At 53.3% G+C, this 25,813-nt stretch overlaps 1 protein-coding gene across 2 annotated transcripts in view; it reads right to left on the bottom strand.

Moving 5' to 3' along the window:
- Positions 1 to 20,987, bottom strand: part of LOC147662067 (kinesin light chain 1-like) — a 427,072-nt gene extending 406,085 nt beyond the window's left edge. The window contains exon 1 of one of the 2 annotated variants that reach the window (XR_015305983.1): positions 20,899 to 20,987. The gene's annotated coding sequence lies outside the window, so the exon portion shown is untranslated. Of the gene's footprint in view, positions 1 to 1,726; positions 1,849 to 20,898 lie in introns of those variants that run through there. The other variant, XM_086951131.1, reaches the window with a different exon arrangement.
- Positions 20,988 to 25,813: the final 4,826 nt, after the last annotated feature.

Here is a 25,813-nt window from a genome sequence, read left to right as displayed (position 1 = left end):
GCCCAGCCACACTAACACGGAAGTGTGGCTCACCCAGGTACGGTCCGACACCAGAGCGTGGGAAACGGGTAGCCGAGGGAAACCCGCATAAAGTAAAACCCCCCCTACACACCCTTGGGGTTTTCTCAAGGGTTCACGTCCCACAGTCAGATTTGGGTCTTGCACGTGTGATTCCCCTCACTCCCTTACCCGTGGAACGTTTGGCTCAGCACTAGTACTGAAGCGTACTTTGTTTTCTTTCTTTCCTTTCTGGGATACCGGAGCCCAAAGGCCAGCAGGACGGCAGGGAAAAGGCCTACAACGCCCAGAAGACCTTGGGACTGGCGAGGAATCGGAGGTCGGGCCAGAACGGAGGAGGCGGACTCACCCCTACCCTTTTACAGAGTGCCTATTCGTAAACGACGCCTGTATAAAGCAATAAAACCTGCACTACCCAGTACCCCAGTGTGTGCGAATCTTTTTGAGAACCCCGCAATACTGTCGCAACCCCGGTCCGAAGTCCCACAGGCAGCCACGCAGCACAACAGGGGAAAGGCAGCCACGCAGCACAACAGGGGAAGGCAGCCACGCAGCACCACAGGGGAAAGGCAGCCACGCAGCACCACAGGGGAAAGGCAGCCACGCAGCACCACAGGGGAAAGGCAGCCACGCAGCACCACAGGGGAAAGGCAGCCCTGCAGCGCCACGGCAGCGACGCAGCGCCACAGGGGAAAGGCAGCCACGCAGCGCCACAGGGGAAAGGCAGCCACGCAGCGCCACAGAGGAAAGGCAGCCACGCAGCGCCACAGGGGAAAGGCAGCCACGCAGCACCACAGGGGAAAGGCAGCCACGCAGCACCACAGGGGAAAGGCAGCCAAGCAGCGCCACAGGGGAAAGGCAGCCACGCAGCACCACAGGAGAAAGGCAGCCACGCAGCGCCACAGGAGAAGGACAGACACGCAGCGCCACAGGGGAAGGCAGCCACGCAGCGCCACAGGGGAAGGCAGCCACGCAGCGCCACAGGGGAAAGGCAGCCACGCAGCGCCACAGGGGAAAGGAGCCACGCAGCGCCACAGGGGAAAGGCAGCCACGCAGCGCCACAGGGGAGGAGCCACGCAGCGCCACAGGGGAGGCAGCCACGCAGCGCCACAGGGGAAGGCAGCCACGCAGCGCCACAGGGGAAGGCAGCCACGCAGCGCCACAGGGGAAAGGCAGCCACGCAGCGCCACAGGGGAAAGGCAGCCACGCAGCGCCACAGGGGAAAGGCAGCCACGCAGCGCCACAGGGGAAAGGCAGCCACGCAGCGCCACAGGGGGTGAGGAAGCCACGCAGCGCCACAGGGGAAGGCGAGCACTAAGCACAAGGTGATAGAACACCTCTAAGAATGTGGTAGAATTCCGGCAGAAGCAGTACAGTGAAATATCACTACGAGGAATGAAGCAACAATAGCAGAAGGAAGAAAGACACAAGAGAACCCCAGGACGCAAGAGCCCCAGGAGCGCCAACAAACCACGAGGAGTAGGAACTGCCACAAGAAAGATATCACCGAGGATAGAAGAGAGCAGCGCCTCGAGGCGCCCTTCAACAGACAAGGAGGGCCCGCCCGGGGGCACAAGGGGACAGGACAGGACAAGGAGGACCACAGGGAGCACAAGGGGACAGGACCCCACCAGCCCTGGACCAGGCGCCCTGAGAGCATCTTTTCACGGGCGCACGCCGGCTGCCCCTGTGGGAACGGCATTCCTACCTGTCAGGGATGCAGGGGCCGGAGGATGCAGGGCGTGGGTGAAGGGCACAGGCGGCGGGCAGGGTTGCAATCCTAGGCCTGCCAGGCGCAGCCACCCTGACGTCAGCTGCTGCAGACCCGCAGATGCAGGCGGGGGGCGCTCCGGTGCCCGCCCCGCCTCTCCCAGACACCCCGGGGCAGTGCCGGGCGATGCTGCAGGGAGCAGAGGATGCGAGGATGCTCCGGTGCCCGGCAACCGCCTCTCGGAGGGATGCAGGAGGAGTGACAGCAGAGCAGGGAGGGGCGGGAGGGCCAAGCCCACTGCAGAGGACCAGGAGGAGGGAGCAGCTGCTGCCCGCAGCATCCGCTGCCCCCTTCCCGGGAGGATGGGGCCGCCATCCGAGCTACAAAGGGGGGCAGGAGGCCCTGGACAGGCCGGCGCCGGCAGAGGGGCAGACCCGGGGGCCACTGCCAGGGGAGGAATACACACCAGCTCCATCACCCCCCCCCACCACCACACACAAAGCAAATATAGGAATACACACCAGCTCCATAACCCCCACCCCCTCCCCCCCACACACACACACACGGGACACACAGCCAATATAGGAATACACACCAGCTCTACCGCCCCCCCCTCCCCACACACACAGCCAATATAGGAATACACACCAGCTCTATCACCCCCCCCCATACACACACACACACAGCCAATATAGGAATACAGCAGCTCTATCACCCCCCCCCCCCCACACACACACACACACAGCCAATATAGGAATACAAACAGCTCTATCACCCCCCTCCCCCCTGCTGACCCTGCAGAGTCTCTCGCAAGAGGCGAAGGGCTGCAGAGTCTCTCGCAAGAGGCGAAGGGCTAAAGAGTCTCTCGCAAGAGGCGAAGGGCTGCAGAGTCTCTCGCAAGAGGCGAAGGGCTAAAGAGTCTCTCGCAAGAGGCGAAGGGCTAAAGAGTCTCTCGCAAGAGGCGAAGGGCTACAGAGTCTCTTGCAAGAGGCGAAGGGCTGCAGAGTCTCGCAAGAGGCGAAGGGCTAAAGAGTCTCTCGCAAGAGGCGAAGGGCTAAAGAGTCTCTCGCAAGAGGCGAAGGGCTGCAGAGTCTCTCACAAGAGGCGAAGGGCTAAAGAGTCTCTCGCAAGAGGCGAAGGGCTGCAGAGTCTCTCGCAAGAGGCGAAGGGCTGCAGAGTCTCTCGCAAGAGGCGAAGGGCTGCAGAGTCTCTCGCAAGAGGCGAAGGGCTGCAGAGTCTCTCGCAAGAGGCGAAGGGCTGCAGAGTCTCTCGCAAGAGGCGAAGGGCTAAAGAGTCTCTCGCAAGAGGCGAAGGGCTACAGAGTCTCTCGCAAGAGGCGAAGGGCTGCAGAGTCTCGCAAGAGGCGAAGGGCTAAAGAGTCTCTCGCAAGAGGCGAAGGGCTAAAGAGTCTCTCGCAAGAGGCGAAGGGCTACAGAGTCTCTCGCAAGAGGCGAAGGGCTGCAGAGTCTCTCGCAAGAGGCGAAGGGCTGCAGAGTCTCTCGCAAGAGGCGAAGGGCTGCAGAGTCTCTCGCAAGAGGCGAAGGGCTGCAGAGTCTCGCAAGAGGCGAAGGGCTGCAGAGTCTCTCGCAAGAGGCGAAGGGCTGCAGAGTCTCTCGCAAGAGGCGAAGGGCTGCAGAGTCTCAACACCACTCAATGGTACATTCCATTACAGCCAACAAAGCTCAATGGTACATTGCATTAAAGCCAACACCGCTCAGTGGTACATTCCATTACAGCCAACACTGCTCAATGGTACATTCCAACACAGCCAACACTGCTCAATGGTACAATCCATTACAGCTAACACCATTCAATGGTACATTCCATTACAACCAACACCATTAAATGGTACATTCCATCACAGCTAACACCACTCAATGGTAATTCCATTACAGCCAACAAGGCTCAATCGCACATTCCATTACAGCTAACAATGCCCAATAGTACACTTCATTACAGGTATGTGAACTCATTAATACATCCCCCTACAGCGAACAATGATATATTATACATTCCACTACCGCCAATAGAGCCCATCGGGACACCCCATACAGCTAGGACTACTCAATGGTACATTCCCTTCCAGCTAACAACGCCCAATGAAACATCCCCTATTGCTAACTTTGCTTAGTACATTCCACTACGACTAACAGTGCTCATCGACACACTCCCTACAGTCAACAGTGCGGCGGGAGGCTACCGATCACTTCCACTCCCTCAAGCCACTTTGGCGAGTGCCGAGGCCACGCCCACTTTCCAGCGCGCACTATAAGACGCTGACTACAAGCGTCTGGCCAGTCTTAACGAGTCCTCCTGAGGCGGAAAGCCGGGAGCGGAGCTCTAGAATTTTTAACCTTTTGTATTGAAAACTGATTGATTTATTCTGTGTTTTGCTTTTAAAAACTCACTCACTTACCAGCTGATTCGGTTCCCCGCGCAGCCGACTAAACGCTGCGGCGGGAGGCTACCGATCACTTCCACTTCCTCACGCCACTTTGGCGAGCGCCGAGGCCACGCCCCCTCATCGAGGCCACGCCCCCCTCCCTGACCCCCATAAACCATGTGTCATCACCGGACGCGCAGCGGGCGCGACGAATGCGCGCCAAAGGCACGCCTAAGGCAAGCCCGTCTGCGCCCGTCCGCGACTAACCGCGCCTAGGGCCTTGGCCACCCCACTATCCCGGTACTCTACTTTACTCATTAGCGCAACTTCTTGCTCTTTACGGCCCCTGGCCCATCACCTCCTCCCCTCCCTCCTTCCCCCACCCCCGTCCCTCCTACCGGGCTTAGACTGACCCCTCTTTCTATTTACTACCTCAACACGCGCTCTGCCGTCAAACACTGCCACGAGCTATCCGTTTTACTCGATTTTCATAAACCGGATCTCCTATTCCTTACGGAGACCTGGTTCCGTGACAGTTCTCTCCCCATTCTTTTAGCTGCGCTCCCCGACACTTACTACGCTCTCCGAGCGGACCGGCCTACCGGTAAATCCGGCGGCGGTGTCGCTCTGATTGCCCGAAAAGATCTCCCTTTTCAACCTCTCAGCTTTCCCCCGATAGGCACTTCCGACTTCTTAGTCGCCCGCTCACTATTCTATAATGTACCGCTCACTTGTTTACTTATGTACCGCCCCCCCCCCCAACCCTCCCCATCCTTTCTCGACGGATTTCAAGATCTTGTGGCCACCCTAGCAGTCAACAATTCATCCATCTTGGTGCTAGGAGATTTCAACTTCTGGCCCTCCGACCCAGCTGAATGTTCCACTTCTAAAGAATTCTCTGAAACTTTACGTTCCCTTAACTTCACCTCCCATGTCCACTGCTCTACCCACACTCAAGGTCACACCCTTGACCAGATCTGGTCTCTGAACTGCCCGATTGCGTCCCTGTCTATCTCCCCCTGCCCTTGGTCTGATCACTCATTGATCTCCTTTTCCTCTCAACTTGGACCGCCTACCAAGCCCTCACCCCCCAAAAACATCTGGGTCCGTTCTTGGGGTCGAGTAGACATGGCCTCTCTTACCTCCTCCCTTTCATCATCCACCCCTGACCTTTCCGGCCTGCCCTCCTCAGAGCAAGCTAAATCCATCAACTCCTGGCTACTCTCAGCCTGTGATTCCATCGCCCCACTTAGGCGGGCCCCCTCCAGACGGACGAACGACTCCAATCACTGGTTCAACGACGAACTGAAGGCTTTGAAACCCTCGGTCCGTCGCGCTGAACGAGCCTGGAGACGACAGTACTGCCCCACTCTCAAAACTCAATATACCACCCACACCCCCCACACACACAAGGGTACAACCACATGCTGCCAGCGGGCAGGGCTCTAGAAGCCTCTCAACCCCCCACAGGGGTACTACCCACACGCTGCCTATGAGCAGTGCTGTTTAAAGCCTCTGAAACCCCCACCAGGGTTCCACCCACATGCTGCCAATGAGCAGGGCTCTGAAAGCCACTCGACCCCAAAAAAGAGAACATGCCTCTCCAACCCAACAGGGGTACCTCCCACACACTGCCTGTGGGCCGGGCTCTAGAAGCCTCTCAAAGCCCCACAAGGGTACTACCCACATGCTGCCTGTGGGCAGAGTTCTAGAAGCCCCTCAAAGCCCCACAAGGGTACTACCCACATGCTGCCCGTGGGCAGAGTTCTAAAAGCCTCTCAAAGCCCCACAAGGGTACTACCCACATGCTGCCTGTGGGCCGGGCTCTAGAAGCCTCTCAAAGCCCCACAAGGGTACTACCCACATGCTGCCTGTGGGCAGAGTTCTAATAGCCTCTCAAAGCCCCACAAGGGTACTACCCACATGCTGCCTGTGGGCAGATTTCTAAAAGCATCTCAAAGCCCCACAAGGGTACTACCCACATGATGCCTGTGGGCAGAGTTCTAAAAGCCCCTCAAAGCCCCACAAGCGCACTACCCACATGCTGCCTGTGGGCAGAGTTCTAAAAGCCTCTCAAAGCCGCACAAGGGTACTACCCACATGCTGCCTTTGGGCAGAGTTCTAGAAGCCCCTCAAAGCCCCACAAGGGTACTACCCACATGCTGCCTGTGGGCAGAGTTCTAAAAGCCTCTCAAAGCCCCACAAGGGTACTACCCACATGCTGCCTGTGGGCAGAGTTCTAGAAGCCCCTCAAAGCCCCACAAGGGTACTACCCACATGCTACCTGTGGGCAGAGTTCTAAAAGCCTCTCAAAGCCCCACAAGGGTACTACCCACATGCTGCCTGTGGGCCGGGCTCTAGAAGCCTCTCAAAGCCCCACAAGGGTACTACCCACATGCTGCCTGTGGGCCGGGCTCTAGAAGCCTCTCAAAGCCCCACAAGGGTACTACCCACATGCTGCCTGTGGGCAGAGTTCTAAAAGCCTCTCAAAGCCCCACAAGGGTACTACCCACATGCTGCCTGTGGGCCGGGCTCTAGAAGCCTCTCAAAGCCCCACAAGGGCACCACCCACATGCTGCCTGTGGGCAGAGTTCTAGAAGCCCCTCAAAGCCCCACAAGGGTACTACCCACATGCTGCCTGTGGGCAGAGTTCTAAAAGCCTCTCAAAGCCCCACAAGGGTACTACCCACATGCTGCCTGTGGGCAGAGTTCTAAAAGCCTCTCAAAGCCCCACAAGGGTACTACCCACATGCTGCCTGTGGGCAGAGTTCTAATAGCCTCTCAAAGCCCCACAAGGGCACTACCCACATGCTGCCTGTGGGCAGAGTTCTAGAAGCCCCTCAAAGCCCCACAAGGGTACTACCCACATGCTGCCTGTGGGCAGAGTTCTAGAAGCCTCTCAAAGCCCCACAAAGGTACTACCCACATGCTGCCTGTGTGCAGCGGTATGAAAGTCTCTCAACCCCCCCCCCTCCAAGGGTACTATCCCATAGACTGCCTGTGGGCAGAGTTCTAAAAGCCTCTCAAAGCCCCACAAGGGTACTACCCACATGCTGCCTGTGGGCCGGGCTCTAGAAGCCTCTCAAAGCCCCACAAGGGTACTACCCACATGCTGCCTGTGGGCAGAGTTCTAGAAGCCCCTCAAAGCCCCACAAGGGTACTACCCACATGCTGCCTGTGGGCAGAGTTCTAATAGCCTCTCAAAGCCCCACAAGGGTACTACCCACATGCTGCCTGTGGGCCGGGCTCTAGAAGCCTCTCAAAGCCCCACAAGGGTACTACCCACATGCTGCCTGTGGGCAGAGTTCTAAAAGCCTCTCAAAGCCCCACAAGGGTACTACCCACATGCTGCCTGTGGGCCGGGCTCTAGAAGCCTCTCAAAGCCCCACAAGGGCACCACCCACATGCTGCCTGTGGGCAGAGTTCTAGAAGCCCCTCAAAGCCCCACAAGGGTACTACCCACATGCTGCCTGTGGGCAGAGTTCTAAAAGCCTCTCAAAGCCCCAAAAGGGTACTACCCACATGCTGCCTGTGGGCAGAGTTCTAAAAGCCTCTCAAAGCCCCACAAGGGTACTACCCACATGCTGCCTGTGGGCAGAGTTCTAATAGCCTTTCAAAGCCCCACAAGGGCACTACCCACATGCTGCCTGTGGGCAGAGTTCTAGAAGCCCCTCAAAGCCCCACAAGGGTACTACCCACATGCTGCCTGTGGGCAGAGTTCTAGAAGCCTCTCAAAGCCCCACAAAGGTACTACCCACATGCTGCCTGTGTGCAGCGGTATGAAAGTCTCTCAACCCCCCCCCCCCTCCAAGGGTACTATCCCATAGACTGCCTGTGGGCAGAGTTCTAAAAGCCTCTCAAAGCCCCACAAGGGTACTACCCACATGCTGCCTGTGGGCAGAGTTATGAAAGTCTCTCAAACTTCCCCCCCTCCTCCAAGGGTACTATCCCATAGACTGCCTGTGGGCAGGGCTCTAGAAGCCTCTCAAAGCCCCACAAGGGTACTACCCATACACGCTGCCTGTGAGCAGGGCTCCAACCACCGTCCCTAAGCATGTACCCCCACATGACCCCGGTGAGCAGACTTGAAAGGCCTTGCAACACTCAGGCTTGAGAAGGTGAACATTTTGAGAAAACAGCGCGGGATCTTCCTGAGCAGTGCGAGACATTGGCCACACCTCGGGAGAGGCTGGAACATAAACTACGAGCCAGCAGAGACTTTCCATTGCCTGAAACCAGCCACAGCTCTGGCTGCAGCACCGTTTTCTAGAGCATAAATATTCTGTACTTCATTTGTCTCCATATTCTCTTCTCAATTTTTGGTACCCTGATCTCCTCTCTGTAGGGACAGTTTTTCTCCCTAATGTTAGTTTATGTTGTATGCTACTGTTATAAATTCACAGTCTTGAGAAATTCTTTTTGAGACGAAACATGTGGTTTGTTTTTAGGTCTCGGCTAGCGAAGTCTGCGCTTGCGCAGTCTCGCTGGCGAGATTTTATGTTTCTTAGTGTGGAGTATTAACCCGCCCCTCTTCTCCATTGGCTGGCTTCCTAAACGGAGGCCAGCCATTGGAGAAGATGGGCGTCTGTCCATTTAAGCCCAGTCTTTTTCCGATTGAGGGGTGTGTTTTTTAGGTTCTTTCTCTCCTCTTCCCATTGGCTGGAATTTTACATTCAAGCCAATGGGAAGAGGAGAGAAAGAAAAACACGCCCCCAGTCTGAAAATCACGGGGCGTTTTAGAGATCCATTTTTGCAGGACCTCGGAGAAAGATGGTGTGCTTTTCGCTGGTTCCTCCCCTGCCCCAGTCCTCCATAACGCAGAAGCCCCATTCGGAAAAAGACACTGCCTGCCGGTCAACTTACCGAGGTCTTAGGCCCAACTGCTCCACAGTAAGACGTTTTGCAATAGCGTTTAGAGGCCCCCCTGCAGTGAAATGACATTGCGAGGCTATGGAAGGACAGTTTGAGAAGCCCTGCTGCAGCGCACTGTGCTAGGTACTGTCTCCCTGCACCTCACTCTTACTGCGCCCCTCAAGGTGCGGCCGACCCGGCAGGTGAGCCCCGGGCCGCGCTTTCGGACTGCCTCCTCCCTCCGCCTTCCCTTTCTCCGCCCCCCGCCCGGGTTAGCTCAGTTCACTGGCAGAGGCTGAGGAGGAGGCCGACGAGCAGAGCGCCCTGCACAACGTCCCCGGGCCTGGAGGGGCAGCGTGCAAGGAAGCAGCCGGCTCGGTGAGGACATCTTGAGGGGGAGGAGGGGGGTACGGTGTGCACAGTGAGGCCACCACCACCAAGGAGGGGCCATCTGCAAGTCCGCTCGCTCCCGGGCCATGCACGGTGTCCCCATGTCCGGAGGTGCAGTGTGACGGGGAGACGTTAAGGGGGAGGGGAGAAGTGGAGTGTGATATGGGCATCCCGAGGGAGGGACCCACCACGACCTTCCAGGCGAAGGAGGTGTCTACAGCGAGCCACGCCAGGCCGTGCAGCGGTTGTGCGCTGCCGGATGCAGACCTCACTTTGGTCGGCAACGCTCTGGCAGATTGTATCCCTTTTGACGTGCCTACGGCATCCTCTGTTCCATTCTCTCCGAGCAGAGAGAACCGCCAGGATCACGAAGACCCTGACCCTTTGATGTCCTCCCCCGAGTGCCAGGTCGTCATCAGCAGCCCCACGTCTACCACAGTAGTGCAATTTGTAAGCGATTTTTGTTACACAATTAACATTGGTGGCTGGGAGTTAGCTTGAATGGGAGTTTGTGAATGTTTAATGTGAAAGAGCTCAGCGCAGCCACTCATAGTGCTTGTAGGCCACAGTGGGCGGGCACTTGTACTTCAGTTGCTTCTGGTGCGATCCGCAGGATTCTCGAAACCAACCCAGTCTCTCTAGGTTACCTCTCCTTAAGGTCCCTCAATTAAATGCTTCTGTTTTGGAGTGAGCACTCCACGCAGTGCCCCTCCCTCCACAGTGACATGACATCCTTGCGCAAAAAAAAAAGGGGTTGCAGGTAGCTAATTTCTCTCTGCAATTGTCTGTGTTGGTTTTTGCCTTTTAGCAGCCCCTTAGGTTTGTGGTTTGTTTTTATACGCAGCCATAACTGGTAATGGACCAGCATAGTACGTATTTTCTTGCAGAGAAATGGGCCGTCTTATTTAGAGTAAGTTAGTAGATGAAAATCTAAAGATTTGTGAACGAAGTGCAAAATACTCCCGGGGAGATTACCTTGTATCTTCCCAGAGGCTGTGTAAACCGCTGCTCTCAAGCGAGGTTCACGTCACACACATACACTTCACTTACATTGGTTGTACTATGCCATTAGTGGGCTTGATTTCAACAGGGCATCACCTGACTTTCCCTTGTTAGGCGAGTTCTGCGAACACCTAATTCTAAATCAAAAACCCCTAGTCTTGGGGGGGGATGGAGGGGGAGAGGAGCTCACATCCCCACTGAGTATTGTAATTGCCTTCATATAGAGTAGTAATTTTAGAGTGTTGTTCATAAAAGGAAAGCCACTTGCTTGGGATCTCGGGGCTCACTTGCCTGTCACAAGCATGGGGTATTGTGACAAGTAGTATGCAAACTTGTCTGTGGGAGTGTCAATTATGCCTTGGCTTGTTCACGGAGCTGCAGTGTGTGATGTTGGTGTTGGGAAGGTGTGGCCCTGGGCTTTGCTGGTTGTGTAGACACACCCCACACCGGTGAGATGTCCGTCCCTGGCAGGAGGCAGTACAATGGGTGCACTGCCGGTGTCTGAGTGCGGTGGATGAGGGGTGTTACACATGTGTGTGTGGTTCTGTCTCTTTGAGATGGAGGTGTGTGGTGTTGTGCCTAATGAGTTGTTCGTGTTTGTGAGTCACTTGCCTCCACAGCGGTTGCTGAGGTGGGTGTGCCTTAATATTGTGTTGAATTTATATTGAATAAGATTCAGAATGTTCTGTCAAGAATTGTTCTCTGGCTTTAAGTTATAGAGAGAAAGAGTGTGTCACGTTGTGTTTCTGTGTTGCTTAATTTAATGAAGGACTTCACAACTGTTCTTATAGAGTTGTGCTTGGTATGCGGTGTGCTGGCTAGTGTGTGAGTCTGTGTGTGGCTCTGTCCGAGTGTGTGTGTGGCTCTGAGTGTGTGTGTGGCTCTATCTGTGTGTGTGTGTGTGGCTCTGAGTGTGTGTGTGGCTCTGAGTGTGTGTGTGGCTCTATCTGTGTGTGTGTGTGTGGCTCTGAGTGTGTGTGTGGCTCTATCTGTGTGTGTGTGGCTCTGTGTGTGTGTGTGTGTGGCTATGTGGCTATGTGTGTATGTGGCTATGTGTGTGTGGCTATGTGGCTATGTGTGTGTGGCTATGTGGCTATGTGTGTGTGGCTATGTGGCTATGTGTGTGTGGCTATGTGGCTATGTGTGTGTGGCTATGTGGCTATGTGTGTGTGGCTATGTGTGTATGTGTGTATGTGGCTATGTGTGTCGGTCTGTGTGTGTGCGGCTCGGTCCGTGTGTGTGCGGCTCGGTCCGTGTGTGCGCGGCTCGGTCCGTGTGTGCGCGGCTCGGTCCGTGTGTGCGCGGCTCGGTCCGTGTGTGCGCGGCTCGGTCCGTGTGTGCGCGGCTCGGTCCGTGTGTGCGCGGCTCGGTCCGTGTGTGCGCGGCTCGGTCCGTGTGTGCGCGGCTCGGTCCGTGTGTGCGCGGCTCGGTCCGTGTGTGCGCGGCTCGGTCCGTGTGTGTGCGGCTCTGTCCGTGTGTGTGCGCCTCTGTCCGTGTGTGTGCGGCTCTGTCCGTGTGTGTGCGGCTCTGTCTGTGTGTGTGTGCGGCTCTGTCTGTGTGTGTGCGGCTCTGTCTGTGTGTGTGGCTCTGAGTGTGTGTGTGGCTCTATCTGTGTGTGTGTGTGTGGCTCTGAGTGTGTGTGTGGCTCTATCTGTGTGTGTGTGGCTCTGTGTGTGTGTGTGTGTGTGTGTGGCTATGTGGCTATGTGTGTATGTGGCTATGTGTGTGTGGCTATGTGGCTATGTGTGTGTGGCTATGTGTGTATGTGTGTATGTGGCTATGTGTGTCGGTCTGTGTGTGTGCGGCTCGGTCCGTGTGTGCGCGGCTCGGTCCGTGTGTGCGCAGCTCGGTCCGTGTGTGCGCGTCTCGGTCCGTGTGTGCGCGTCTCGGTCCGTGTGTGCGCGGCTCGGTCCGTGTGTGCGCGGCTCGGTCCGTGTGTGCGCGGCTCGGTCCGTGTGTGCGCGGCTCGGTCCGTGTGTGCGCGGCTCGGTCCGTGTGTGCGCGGCTCGGTCCGTGTGTGCGCGGCTCGGTCCGTGTGTGCGCGGCTCGGTCCGTGTGTGCGCGGCTCGGTCCGTGTGTGCGCGGCTCGGTCCGTGTGTGTGCGCGGCTCGGTCCGTGTGTGCGCGGCTCGGTCCGTGTGTGCGCGGCTCGGTCCGTGTGTGCGCGGCTCGGTCCGTGTGTGCGCGGCTCGGTCCGTGTGTGCGCGGCTCGGTCCGTGTGTGCGCGGCTCGGTCCGTGTGTGCGCGGCTCGGTCCGTGTGTGCGCGGCTCGGTCCGTGTGTGTGCGGCTCGGTCCTTGTGTGTGCGGCTCGGTCCTTGTGTGTGCGGCTCTGTCTGTGTGTGTGCGGCTCTGTCTGTGTGTGTGCGGCTCGGTCCGTGTGTGTGCGGCTCTGTCCGTGTGTGTGCGGCTCTGTCCGTGTGTGTGCGGCTCTGTCCGTGTGTGTGCGGCTCTGTCCGTGTGTGTGCGGCTCTGTCCGTGTGTGTGCGGCTCTGTCCGTGTGTGTGCGGCTCTGTCCGTGTGTGTGCGGCTCTGTCTGTGTGTGTGCGGCTCTGTCTGTGTGTGTGCGGCTCTGTCTGTGTGTGTGTGCGGCTCTGTCTGTGTGTGTGCGGCTCTGTCTGTGTGTGTGCGGCTCTGTCTGTGTGTGTGCGGCTCTGTCTGTGTGTGTGCGGCTCTATCTGTGTGTGTGTGTGTGGCTCTGAGTGTGTGTGTGGCTCTGAGTGTGTGTGTGGCTCTATCTGTGTGTGTGTGTGTGGCTCTGAGTGTGTGTGTGGCTCTATCTGTGTGTGTGTGGCTCTGTGTGTGTGTGTGTGTGGCTATGTGGCTATGTGTGTATGTGGCTATGTGTGTGTGGCTATGTGTGTATGTGTGTATGTGGCTATGTGTGTCGGTCTGTGTGTGTGCGGCTCGGTCCGTGTGTGTGCGGCTCGGTCCGTGTGTGCGCGGCTCGGTCCGTGTGTGCGCGGCTCGGTCCGTGTGTGCGCGGCTCGGTCCGTGTGCGCGCGGCTCGGTCCGTGTGCGCGCGGCTCGGTCCGTGTGTGCGCGGCTCGGTCCGTGTGTGCGCGGCTCGGTCCGTGTGTGCGCGGCTCGGTCCGTGTGTGCGCGGCTCGGTCCGTGTGTGCGCGGCTCGGTCCGTGTGTGCGCGGCTCGGTCCGTGTGTGCGCGGCTCGGTCCGTGTGTGCGCGGCTCGGTCCGTGTGTGCGCGGCTCGGTCCGTGTGTGCGCGGCTCGGTCCGTGTGTGCGCGGCTCGGTCCGTGTGTGCGCGGCTCGGTCCGTGTGTGTGCGGGGCTCGGTCCGTGTGTGCGCGGCTCGGTCCGTGTGTGTGCGGCTCTGTCTGTGTGTGTGCGGCTCTGTCTGTGTGTGTGCGGCTCTGTCTGTGTGTGTGTGCGGCTCTGTCTGTGTGTGTGTGCGGCTCTGTCTGTGTGTGTGCGGCTCTGTCTGTGTGTGTGTGCGGCTCTGTCTGTGTGTGTGTGCGGCTCTGTCTGTGTGTGTGTGCGGCTCTGTCTGTGTGTGTGTGCGGCTCTGGCTGTGTGTGTGGCTCTGTCTGTGTGTGGCTCTGTCTGTGTGTGTGTGTAACAAAGCCGAGACCATTGCATTGTAAATGTTTGTTATTATTGGTCTTCATTTTTAATGGTGGCCTACTGGAAACAACAGTGAATAAATTCAGCATAAAAAGTTCACAAGTGTTTCATTGGCAATAATTAAGGATCTATTCCAGTCTTACTGTACTGATGTGCTCCCGTCTGTTTGACGCCTCTGGCCGATCACTCGTGTGACACCCTCAGATACTAGGGTGAACACTACAAACATCTCTCATTTGAGACGCTCTCTCTGGACGTGCGTCTCCTCGTCCGCTGCTATCACTGCAATAGATGGCCCACAATGTCTTTTCTTTTGCATGGTCCACTTATATTAACTTGACTTTTTACTGTTAACATGCCTACCTTTCTTCACATGTTGGCTGTGTCTCCTGGGGCTAGCTAGAGTGCTCCTCTGCTCTCCGGACCTAGGTATAAATACCTTTAATAAAAACAGGCAAAACTGGCAGGGCGGGCCTGAGAGCTCCCAAGCCAGGAGGCGCCACCCTGATACAAGCCAGCAGTGACAGAGATCCCGGGTCAGAATGGATCTGGTTCATGAGGCTTGTGCTGCCGCAAGCATGGCTTGCATGGGCTGGCTGTGAAATGTTCCTGCATGGAAGTGGTGGGTTCAGTCCTCCACGACTGATGAATCCCTTAATGCAAGCAAGGAGCGCAGTCAGGAGAAGCAAGTGTATCCGAGGATAAGCATCAACAGATGCTTTGGAGTCTGTCTCCAGGCTCAGACTTGGTCCTCACACTAGCACCAAAAGAAGCTCAAACGAGGCGTCGCCTGTTAGGGATGGCAGCCCTCCAACAGCCAATACATGTCTGGTCCCCATGAGCCAGAGCACCTTCATATCAGACAAACCCCAGCATCCTGGGCTTCTCTCACTCTCTCACCGAATGCACTATGCGCTCGCAGCAGCTCACCTCCAAGGTGTGGTGCGTGCAAACTCTGAGAATGTGCTAGCTCAAGGCAGAACACAACTGGAGACAGATACCCCATACAAACTATGGGGCTCCCTGCCTGGCTTTAAAAAGAGGCTTTCAAGAACCAATGCTTGAAATCAAAGGGCATAGAGATGCTCTGGCGCCAGGCAGCTCTACGTCTGGACCTGCACCTTAGGCAGTGGCTCCACGCAATCCTGGCTGGATCTGCACCTCAGGAAGTGGCTCCACGCCATTCTGGCCAGAACTGCACTTCAGGCAGTGGCTCTACGCCATTCTGGCTGGATCTGAACCTCAGGTGGTGGCTCCACACCATTCTGGCCGGACCTGCACCTCAGGCAGTGACTCCACGCCATTCTGGCCAGAACTGCACTTCAGGCAGTGGCTCTACGCCATTCTGGCTGGATCTGAACCTCAGGTGGTGGCTCCACACCATTCTGGCCGGTCCTTCACCTCAAGCAGTGGCTCCACGCCATCCTGGCCGGACCTGCACATCAGGTAGTGACTCTACACCTGAACCTGCACCTCAGGCAGTGACTACACCATCCTGGCCGGACCTGCACCTCAGGCAGCGACTCTACACCTGAACCTGCATCTGAGGCAGCGGCTCCACGCCATTCTGGCTGGATCTGAACCTCAGGTGGTGGCTCCACGCCATCCTGGTTGGATCTGAATTTCAGACGGTGGCTCCACGCCATCCTGGTGGACCTGCACCTCAGGCAGTGGCTCCATGCCACTCTGGCCGGACCTGCACCTCAGGCAGTGGCTCCACGCCACTCTGGCCGGACCTGCACCTCAGGAAGTGGTTCCACGCAACTCTGGCCGGACCTGCACCTCAGGCAGTGGCTCAACGCCATTCTGTCCGGACCTGCACCCCAGGCAGTGGCTCCACGCCACTCTGGCCGGATCTGCACCTCAGGCAAGGCTCCACACCATCCTGGCCGGACCTGCCCCTCAGGAAGTGGCTCCACGCCATCCTGGCTGGATCTAAAGGTCAGGCAGGGCTCCACGCCACTCGGGCCGGACCTGCACCTCAGGTAGTGGCTCCACGCCATTCTGGCTGGATCTGCACTGCTACATAACCTCAACATTACTTTCACGCAGATGTGCAGTCAGCTCTCTGCAGTCCCATACATCCTCGTCACCAGAGGCTTGTTGAGCTCTCAGGGTCAACAGGGCGCCCATGGTCTCTCACAAGATTGTGGCAGTGTGGTCAGAGATCCTTACGTGCCAAATGGGGTTCACGTCACCCTTTCATGACTTCATGATTCAAATGAGCTCCAAGTGAGAGGTAGAATAAGGTACTCGAGCGTCCCAAAAGATTCTACAGGAGCACAGATGTCCTTTAAATGACAGCAGTGACACCTGATTCAGTTCCCATACAAATGATTAATCAGCTGATGAAGTATCGGCCTGGGGACTGAACCAGACGAGCCTGTTGTAATTTACTATTGATGACGGCGAGCACATATTGATCTGTCTCTCGGCTGAATGGCCTCCCGTTCTTGATTTGAACAGAGAACCAGGGGAGAAGGGTGCATCGCCCATCTGTGAAAACCTCACCATACATAGCTGGTCTCGCTCAGCACTGTGTGAAATGAATGAATGAAATGAAATGAAAATGGGTTTTATAAAGCGCAGAATAGCTGCCCGGAGGCGTCCCAGCGCTGAAAACCAACAGGTGTTGCCCATGGGGCTGAGTACAGGAGAAGCAACTTATTTGTTGAACAGGAAAGTTTTTAAATTTTTCCTAAAAGAGGTGAGGTCCTAGTTGGACCTAAGGTGAAAGGTGTGCAAGCAGAAAGTCCAAATCATACTTTTCATTCTGTTTCAAACACTGCTAACTCCCATTCCCACGTCTGACACTAATTGGGTTGGTCTGGCTGTCCATGGTTACATCTTTTACTGGATGAATAGTCCATCTGCCATAGAAGGCGTTAATAGCTGTTACTGATCTGTTTCAGGGGTCTTCTTGCGTGATATTTGAAAATTTGAAAAGCTATTCCCTAGAAGAGCCCCAAGTGTTGCTCCATACTATTTTGCTATTTCCACACTTTAAGAACAGTGTCAAGGGAATTGGAGAGGACTTCCAGCAAGTCTCCCGTCTCACAAGGGTCCTTATGTTCCCTTCCCATGATCCATTTGTGCGGTCTGTGATTCCTCTCATTACAAACAAGTTAGAAACCAGTCTTGTTTAAATAGCACCGATGTAAAAGCAGTCAGGGTCTGTAGACACAGATTCCAAGGCCAGCAGAAGGCTACCTGAGGGTTTATGTGAAACACGCTTGTTGTCTCAGGTAAACCTGCAGTGGGTCCAAGTGCGCTCACCTCCAGCAGTCCATCAAACTGTGCTCTACCAGCAATACCTTTATCAACAATTTTCAGACAGTAGTACAGTGAAAAATACAAGACACGGTATGACTCGCAGACATAAAACTCTGGCACTCGAACTGAACACACGCTGGCGGAAAACATAAGTAAACACCTCCAAAGTATCAACAGTGATCTGCCAGGGAGTAGCACAAAAGCAGAGCAGGCTTTAGCTAAAGTGGCACCTGGAGCGACAGTCTTTGTAGGGGCACCACAATGACCTCTTTCCTCACTCCTTACCACCCTCCAATGGTGCCCCTCATAACTCCTTAGCCCCATGCACACATTTATTTCACAGTGCTACTTACCCCCATGTAAAGCGCTCTGATAGTCTACATCACAAACATCTTAAACAGAGACAATGAGTCATACAAGTGCGTAAATCAATGTATAGGAAATGTTACTTAGTACAATTAGGTCTAGGAGTCGCACGTCATCCATACCGACAGGCATTATATTTTAAGAGTGCTTGGACTGGAGAAACAAAAGGGGCAGAATAACAATGTTTATATGAAGCGCAGTAACCAAAGCTGCGTTGCTTGAAAAGCAGAGAGCACCACAGCAACATATCTACTTAGATGGTGCCGTTGCTCTCGTTTCTAGTTGTGGTATATATTTGTCTGCCTTGTGTTCAGTTCAGTTCAAAAGCTTTATTCGAAATGTTAAAAACAATTCATAAAAGCATACATACAATCAGGAAAGCAGAAAAACTAATTCTTGTTACAAAAACAGTATAAAAAATCCATGTATATGCTAAAATTGGAACGACATGTGGGAATTATGTATTCAATAATAAATAGAGCATAACCTCGAGCAGAACCGTTGTATCATCAATATAACGTTACTTATTCTAGCGTAATGTCCCGTCTGGATTTCAATATTGCTCTTAAATACATCATTACAGTATTAATTGTATAGTAATCTTCCAGGGATCGCAATTTATTATAGGCTTCTCTCGATTTTCTTATGCCCCACTTTAACAAAAGGGGCCGTAATATTTGTTGCCTTGGAAGTGCGTATAAAGTGCAATATAAAGTGCAGTGAATATTGGATTGGACTGACAGCTTATCACAGGGGCAAATTAGTTTAGCTTTGGACCAGTCGTTACACCTTGGAAGAGTAATAAGTCTGAAAAATGTTTCAAATCGGAAAGATGTTAATATTCTACGATAAAAAAAGGGTTGGTCAACAGTAAGGTACAACTGGATGTTTCTATGTAGTGTCACTTCATCGTGATTTCTGACTGACATCTTGACCCTTTGGGTTTTCCATCTGTTTGATTCACAATGTTCAGTCAGTCAGTATTTTCTTTAGCGCGGATCTGGAGATAGAGTCCATGGTGGCTGGGTTAGAGAAATATTCTGGACAGCCGATCTCAAAGCACAGACTCTTAACATAATTAAGCCACATGATGTTTTTTACCCCGCAGCACTGCAGGCAGTCCTCTGCTACCGCTCTGTTGAGATTTGTGGCAGGGTTGGTCCAGATGTTATGCCACAATAAGATTGGTGCCATCTTAATGGTATCAGAGATATGTTGTATGGCCAATTCTGCATGCAGGACATATATTGATGTGCTGGGCGGCACTGCCAAGACATACCTTAAGAATTTGTTCTCTATTCGTTGGATGATTTCCACAGACTGTATCCCCCATAACCCAGCCCCATACGTGCCAATGGAAAGACATTTAGATTTATAAATTTGTAAAAGTTCCCTTGGTGGCCTTGATCCAATCTTCTTCGCAAAGTTGAGGAGAGCTCCCGTTGCTTTAGTGAATGCCAACGCTCTTGCTTTCACTGCTGGTTTCCAATTACCTTGTCTGTCCATATGAACCCCAAGATAACAGAAAATGTCTGCTAATTCAACACACTTATTATCCAAATTTATATTACATGGAGCTCTGAGTTTCCGTGGGCCACAGGACATGGTGAAAGTCTTGGACACATTTATAGATAAACCCCTCTTATTCATGTACTCAGAGAATGTATTTACTGCGTTTTGCAGGCCTCTCTTAGTCTGTGACAAGATAGCCGCATCGTCGGTGTAAAGGAGTATGGGTATGGGTTTTCCTTTAATCACTGGATAGTGATTATACTTTTCTGATAGCAAGGTTCCCACATCATTTATGTACAGATTAAAAAGCAGGGGTGCAAGAATGCACCCCTGCCTTACTCCTCTACGGATAGGGAAGAAATCCGAACATTCGCCTCCCTTGCCGAACCTCACCCGTGCACCAGCCCCCGAGTAGAGTTCTTTGATAAAGATTATGATCCTGCTATCTAGACCGATATCTTCTAAGATCTGCCACAGGGTGTCATGCCTCACACAATCGAAAGCAGAACTGAGATCTACATATGTTATGTACAAATTAACCTTTTTGGCATGAACATATTTTGACATAATAAGGGCAAGATTTAAACCTTGTTCAATTGTTCCCTTTCCTCTAGTAAAGCCGTACTGCATTGTAGATAGGATATCTTTTTCTTCGAGCCACTCTGCCTTGTGTCAAAACACACACCCTTGCATTATAGTGCAAGGGCGTTTGTGGGAGGCCCAACGAAGGTTTTATATTGGAAGGGTACCATTCCAGCACAAAATTCCATTCTTTGACAAGGTGTACCACTTTGTACGAGTGCTGTACGGTGAGCACAGATGCAAAGTTTGAGAAAATACATCTTTTCTCCAGCTTCACACCTGCTTCAAGGAGGCTATTTTATTTTATTTTACGTCTATCCCTTTCTAGCAAAGTTAGAAGGGAATATCATCAACATCCATGGGTGAGTGCCAACCATGTAAACTAGTGCATAGTACCACTTTAGGTCTAATGTCCTGTGCAATTCAGGATTTGCTCTGAAAGGTATACCTCAAAACAACACTTTGCACCAGGCTTCTGTCACTTTGGTGATGCACGCACGTGCAAAATGTTCGTAAATCAGCTCCATAAACATGCCACAATAATTTGACTTTCATACTAATACAACTGTATTGCTTCCCAGAGAAACCCTTTTAACTAAATAGCAATAATGAAAGGTTGAGGAGAACAAACAACAAGGCTCTTAATGTGCATGCAGCTCTTTGATTCCAGTCCACAGCTCCCTGTGCTGCATCAGAAGGATTCTAATAAACTCCAAGTACCAAAAGAAGCGACAAAAGCTGAGCTATCTACACAAAATGCTCATCTGCATGCACACGGTGTCCTCGCAGCAGGAACATGAACCCTCTATGCCACACCTGCCAACACGAACGGCTCCATCACACGCTGGCAGGGAGAACGAGCTGGAAACCTCTGTAAATACTGGCTTTCCAGCTGGTTGTCCGATTCTTTTCACTGGCAGCGTCCATTAGGGGGCGTCACAGCCCTGCTCGCCCGTTGACACAGCTTTCCTTTGTAAACTACAAGTCCCAGAATGCAAAGCGTTGTTGATAAAAACGGTCAGAGCTCGACAGCTGTCCCCTGGGGGCCCCCTGCCAGTCACCTGAGGGGTTGGGGGGGGGGGGGCTCTATCACAGTGTCCCGGTTAGCACCCCCCCCCCCCCGGTCCCCTGAGGCCCGTCAGGCCCCCGGGCGGCAGAGACGGGCTCCGGGGCAGCAGTGTCCCGCCCCGCTCCCCTCCCCCCGGCCTGGCTCGGCACGGCTCGGCTCTCACCTGCTGTGACGGGTCCCGGGCTCTCGTCCTTCAGCACCGGTCCCGCTGCACCCGCCGCACTCCGCTCACTGCCCCGGGCAACTCCCACTGACTGGGGCAGGGACGGGCCGAGTGCCACCGAGGGCTCTCGGCCAATCAGGGGCGCCGACACATGGCCAGTCCGAGGCATGGAAAGACAGCTGCGCGAGGATTGGATGGGCAGAATGTTGTCATGTAGTCCACGATGGCAGGCTCCGTTGACTCATTTGTTGTTTCAGATTGGCTGCGGGGATCGGCTTGCTGTTAATTGGCTGTTCAATGAGGCAGCTTGCTTTGAGCCCTCTCATTGGCCGAGACTATTTTATTATACCTTCAAGGCACATTTGTTATTACAGTGCCTCTAAGCCTTAGCGTGAACAGTCACGTGATTGGCTGGCCAGGGATGATGACCTCATCTGCATTACATGTCAACAGACTAGATGTTTTAAAGACACAGGGCTTTATTTTAGTTACCTCCCGTCCGAAATTGCTTCAGTTTTATTGTTAGTCAATGGGGACAATACATTTTCTCTATTTGTTTTTCTCAATCTTCCTGTATTGAAATGTTGGCACGTGAGCATTCGGGCTGTCATCTTGGAAACAAAAAGATTTCTACTTTGATCCGCTTGTGATTGGCCACTGGGACGGTCCTCACAAGCCTGACTGGCGCTGATTGGCTGTGAGACTCCCTTAACCGCATCGTCACTTCCTGCAGTGAGGGCACGCTGGCTGGCTCCGCGGCGAGTCACTTCCGGGTGTACATCAGACGCCAGGCAGAAGTGAGCCCCCCTCCGCGGCCGGGACCGGAACCGCGCCCCCTCCTCAGGTACGGAAGCTGCAGGGGCGTGCAGAGGTCAGGGCGGGGTCATTTGCGGCGCCGTGGCTCGGGCTACAGCAGCGTGTCCCTTCTCGGCCACCGTAGAGAAGGTGCTGGGGTCAGGCTTGACTTTGAGATCTGGAGACACCAACCACTTACAGTGTCAGCCCGCCCACTGTCGCCATTGGATGGCTTTATTGTCTCTCTCCTTCGCTTTATTTTATTTTTAGGTCTCGCCTGTCGATGCGCATCGAGCAAGCGAGAGTATTGGGACTTATCCACTCTTTCCCCAACTTCCTTGCAGTGCCCGTGACTTTTAAGCTCAATGCGCATGCGCATTGAGCTTAAAAGCGCGTGCACGTCCGTCTTGGTATACCCGCTCCGCCCCCTCCCCTTCCCGCCGTCTCGCATTTCCCCTGCCGCATCAAAGGCTTTCACGGCCGGCCGTGTGAATTACATTCCAAAGCCCGCTCCCCCTGCTCCGGCCGAGACGCATTTCTCCTCCCTCCTCCCCCCTCCTGGGTCAGGTTACCCTGCTTTCTCTTTCGCTTTTTTTTCACTTGCCACCCCTACAGCCAGCACACACATCTGTAAGATGTTGGGGAGGGAGGGACTTCGAGCACACTTAGCAGCAGAGCAACTCAGATGGAAATCGTATCGGCAATACGAAAATAAAAACAGACAGCCTTTCCTTTCCCGAAATTCCCTCTGACATTCCAGAATATTCTCTCTCTTAAGCATCCACTGTGGTAGCATGCTGCATATAGTCCCACTAGTTGACCCACGCGGTGGGTCCCGTATCTAGGACACCGGTCACAGGCACACCTCACCCCGGGGCAGGGCAATCATGCTCGGCCATCGTTATGCTTTCTGGCAACAATAGGCAAATAAATTCACCTCAAAATAGGGAGTCTTAACTAGACTCGACTGAGAGCCTCGTAAAAGAAAAATGTCAATGACTTAAAAAAAGAAGCAAGAAAAAAAGCCGAGCACTGAATCATAATGACCCGTCCTGCTAAAAAGGGAAAACTGACCCACATGTCAGCTCTGAGCATCCTGCTAACAAGCTTAAAAGCCCATCAGTGGAGCTCGCGCCACACAGTCGAGTAACGCAGGCAGAGAGAGGGACATCCGGGGCTCTGCTCACCACGGAGGTACGTTCAGCATGTTTAACTACTATCACCAATGCTCACAAACTATTGAAAAGGAATTTAAAGTTGGAATCTTAATTTAAATGTGTATGCCGAATTTAAAGTTGTATGCTGGCGGGGGGGGGCGGGGGAGAAGAGGTGGCCTTTAATTCTTTAAAGCAATATGTGCAAGCCAATATGGGAGCTATTTAAATAATACTCGCACGGACCTCGAACATATTTTCACCACACACTCCTCGAATCCAGACACAATTCCTTCCATATGTTTTGTCTATCTTGCCTCAGCCTACTTTTTTAGAAATCCCGAATCAGTTGCAAAAAATGGACATTTTCTGAGAAGCGTGTTTGTGCCGGTTTATTTCATTGTAACTGCGGCACGTGTGTACCTTGCTGTTCAGCTCAGATGGTGAACACAGCTGCACCCAGGATTATAACCAACTGAGCTAGATTAAGTGGCCAGTACCACTGCTTTAAAGGGTACTGTCTGTCTGGTACTGAGTGCGGTTACTTTTTTATTTTCAGAGAAAGAGTAGCTGCACTTCTCATGAGAATCATAATAATTTTAATTGTAGAGTACCTATACTTTACAAAAAACAAGCTGTTACCTGCACTTCTATTTCGCCATTTCTAACACTGGCCAGTACTATGCCACCCATGTTGGCTCATTCTTTTCTCCTTCCTAGGCAGACGCAACAAGTACCAATGATTTAGGCAATAGTTACACCACGTTTTTAAATAACATATTTCAGTAATGTTTTTGCTGTGCGCGTACGTACCTGTCAGATACGTTCCGGGTACATTAATCATCATGATATGTTGGTTGTAATAAGAAATGTTAATAATCATCATGATGTGTTTGTTGTAATAAGAAATGATAGCAACTTTGTAAGTAACGTTGAACGCAGTGTTCTAATTTAAAGAAAGCATACGCATTGCTTACCCGTGCCCCGCCTCTGTAGGAACAAAGGGGCAGATTTACAAGCCCCTTGCGCCACTTTTGCGTCATTTTCCCCCATGGTAAAAATGACGTAAAAGTGGCGCAAGAGCCTTGTAAATCTGCCGCAAAGTGTTTTTAGGTCTCGCCTGTCGATGCGCATCGAGCAAGCGAGGCTATGGGGGCTTATCCACTCTTTATCCACTGCAAGGAATCGTGGCGATTCCTTGCAGTGCCCGTGACTTTTAAGCTCAATGCGCATGCGCATTGAGCTTAAAAGCGCGTGCACGTCCGTCTTGTTTTACCCGCTCCGCCCCCTCCCCTTCCCGCCGTGTCGCATTTCTCCTCCCCCCTCCCCTCTCTTCCCTCCCCTCTCCTCCATCCAGTATCCTCACACCGCCTACTGCAGCTCCCAAACAACATCCAGTACCACCCGATAAGACGGCTGGCCCCATAATACCAGCATTCAGCTTGTTTTGGGACCCGGGAGATTGTCCCGCGCTAACCCTCACTCACCCTCAACCCCTCACCCTCACTCACCCTCACCCACCCTCACCCTCACTCACCCTCAACCCCTCACCCTCACACAGTGCAATAGGTCTCAGACCATTTCAGTTAGAGCTTTAAGAAATGTTTATGGCTTTTTTTATTTGTAATTCTTTAGCATTGGCTACAGGAAACAAAAATGCTAAACATTTACAAAAAAAACCCATAAACAATTCTAAAAGCACTAACTCTAATGGTGCGAGACCTATTGCATTTCCAATGCTTGTTATTTTATTTATGCATTTTTATATAGCGCGGACTTTACCCGAGGGCGTCAGAGCGCTTCACATTAGGAACAGAAATGAAACATAATGAGAAACATTACAAAAGAGCAGATTACAAAAGCATACGTTACGTTACATAAGGTAATAGTGACAATTGTGAGCAAACAAAAACATGAGGTAGTAAAAATTGTGAGCAACCAAAAATACATGAGGTAGTAAAGGTAATAGTGACAATTGTGAGCAAACAAAATACTTGAGGTAGTAAAAATTGTGAACAACAAAAAAATACATGAGGTAGTCAAAAGTGCACAAGAGGAAAAGTGACAAGTGTGCAGTTAAAAGAGAAAACAGAGTATAATTTGAGGTATAATACTGCAATAAGTGCTTCTGTTCTAATTCACAGAATACAAAAGAGTGTGGGTCATCGGACACTCATACGTATCCAGGGCGGCTAACAGAGCCGGGGGGTCACTGGCAAGTCGCTTGTTTCCTATTGGCTGTCTTTTCCTCTCCCACCTTGTCTGTGTCCCTCCTTTGAAGCAGAGCCTCTTTACCTCCCCTTTCATAGACTGTTGTTATCCTTTTAGGGAATTTCTGTTTTCTTTTTATGTTAACAACTTTATGACCGTGTATTTGTTTTCCAGCTCGTTCACTCCCTAGTTGCCTCCCCACTGAAATGCCCCCCTCCCTCCCATCTCAAAGAGCACATAATGCTCCTTGAGAATGACAGAGCGGTCAACAAAGAGCTCATACACTGCTTCTTTATCGAGGTTCATCTAACCCAGGGGTACTCATAGTACGGCCCGCGGGCCAGTGGCGGCCCGGCAAGCCTTCCCTGGCGGCCCGCGGACCCCCGAGACATCATACCTGTGTTTCCCGAGTTTTTTTTTTTAAGTGTCTGCAGCAGCGAGAGAGACTCTTGCTGCTTTGTGGGGGCTGCCGGCGGGCGATCCTAGGAATGACCAGAGTAAAGCTGCCGGGGCCTAAGGAGAGGTGAGAAACAAAGGCATCATTAACATGCAAATGGTCTTTTAATGACCTGTGAAGTGCTTGGGTGCGGCTGTGTGTGTGTGCCCCGGCTGGCGCACAGGCAGGGTGAGGTGACAGAGGGAGTGGGAGGGAAAGGGAGGGGGAGGGGGACGGAGAGGGAGAGCGAGTGAGAGGGAGGGAGGGAGTGAGTGAGAGGGAAGGGGTGGGAGGGAGTGAGTGAGAGGGAAGGAGTGGG

Source organism: Lissotriton vulgaris, unplaced genomic scaffold, assembly GCF_964263255.1.
Source record: "Lissotriton vulgaris unplaced genomic scaffold, aLisVul1.2 SCAFFOLD_811, whole genome shotgun sequence".
NCBI classification, from domain to species: domain Eukaryota; kingdom Metazoa; phylum Chordata; class Amphibia; order Caudata; family Salamandridae; genus Lissotriton; species Lissotriton vulgaris.
This window is presented reverse-complemented; position numbering and strand designations above follow the sequence as displayed.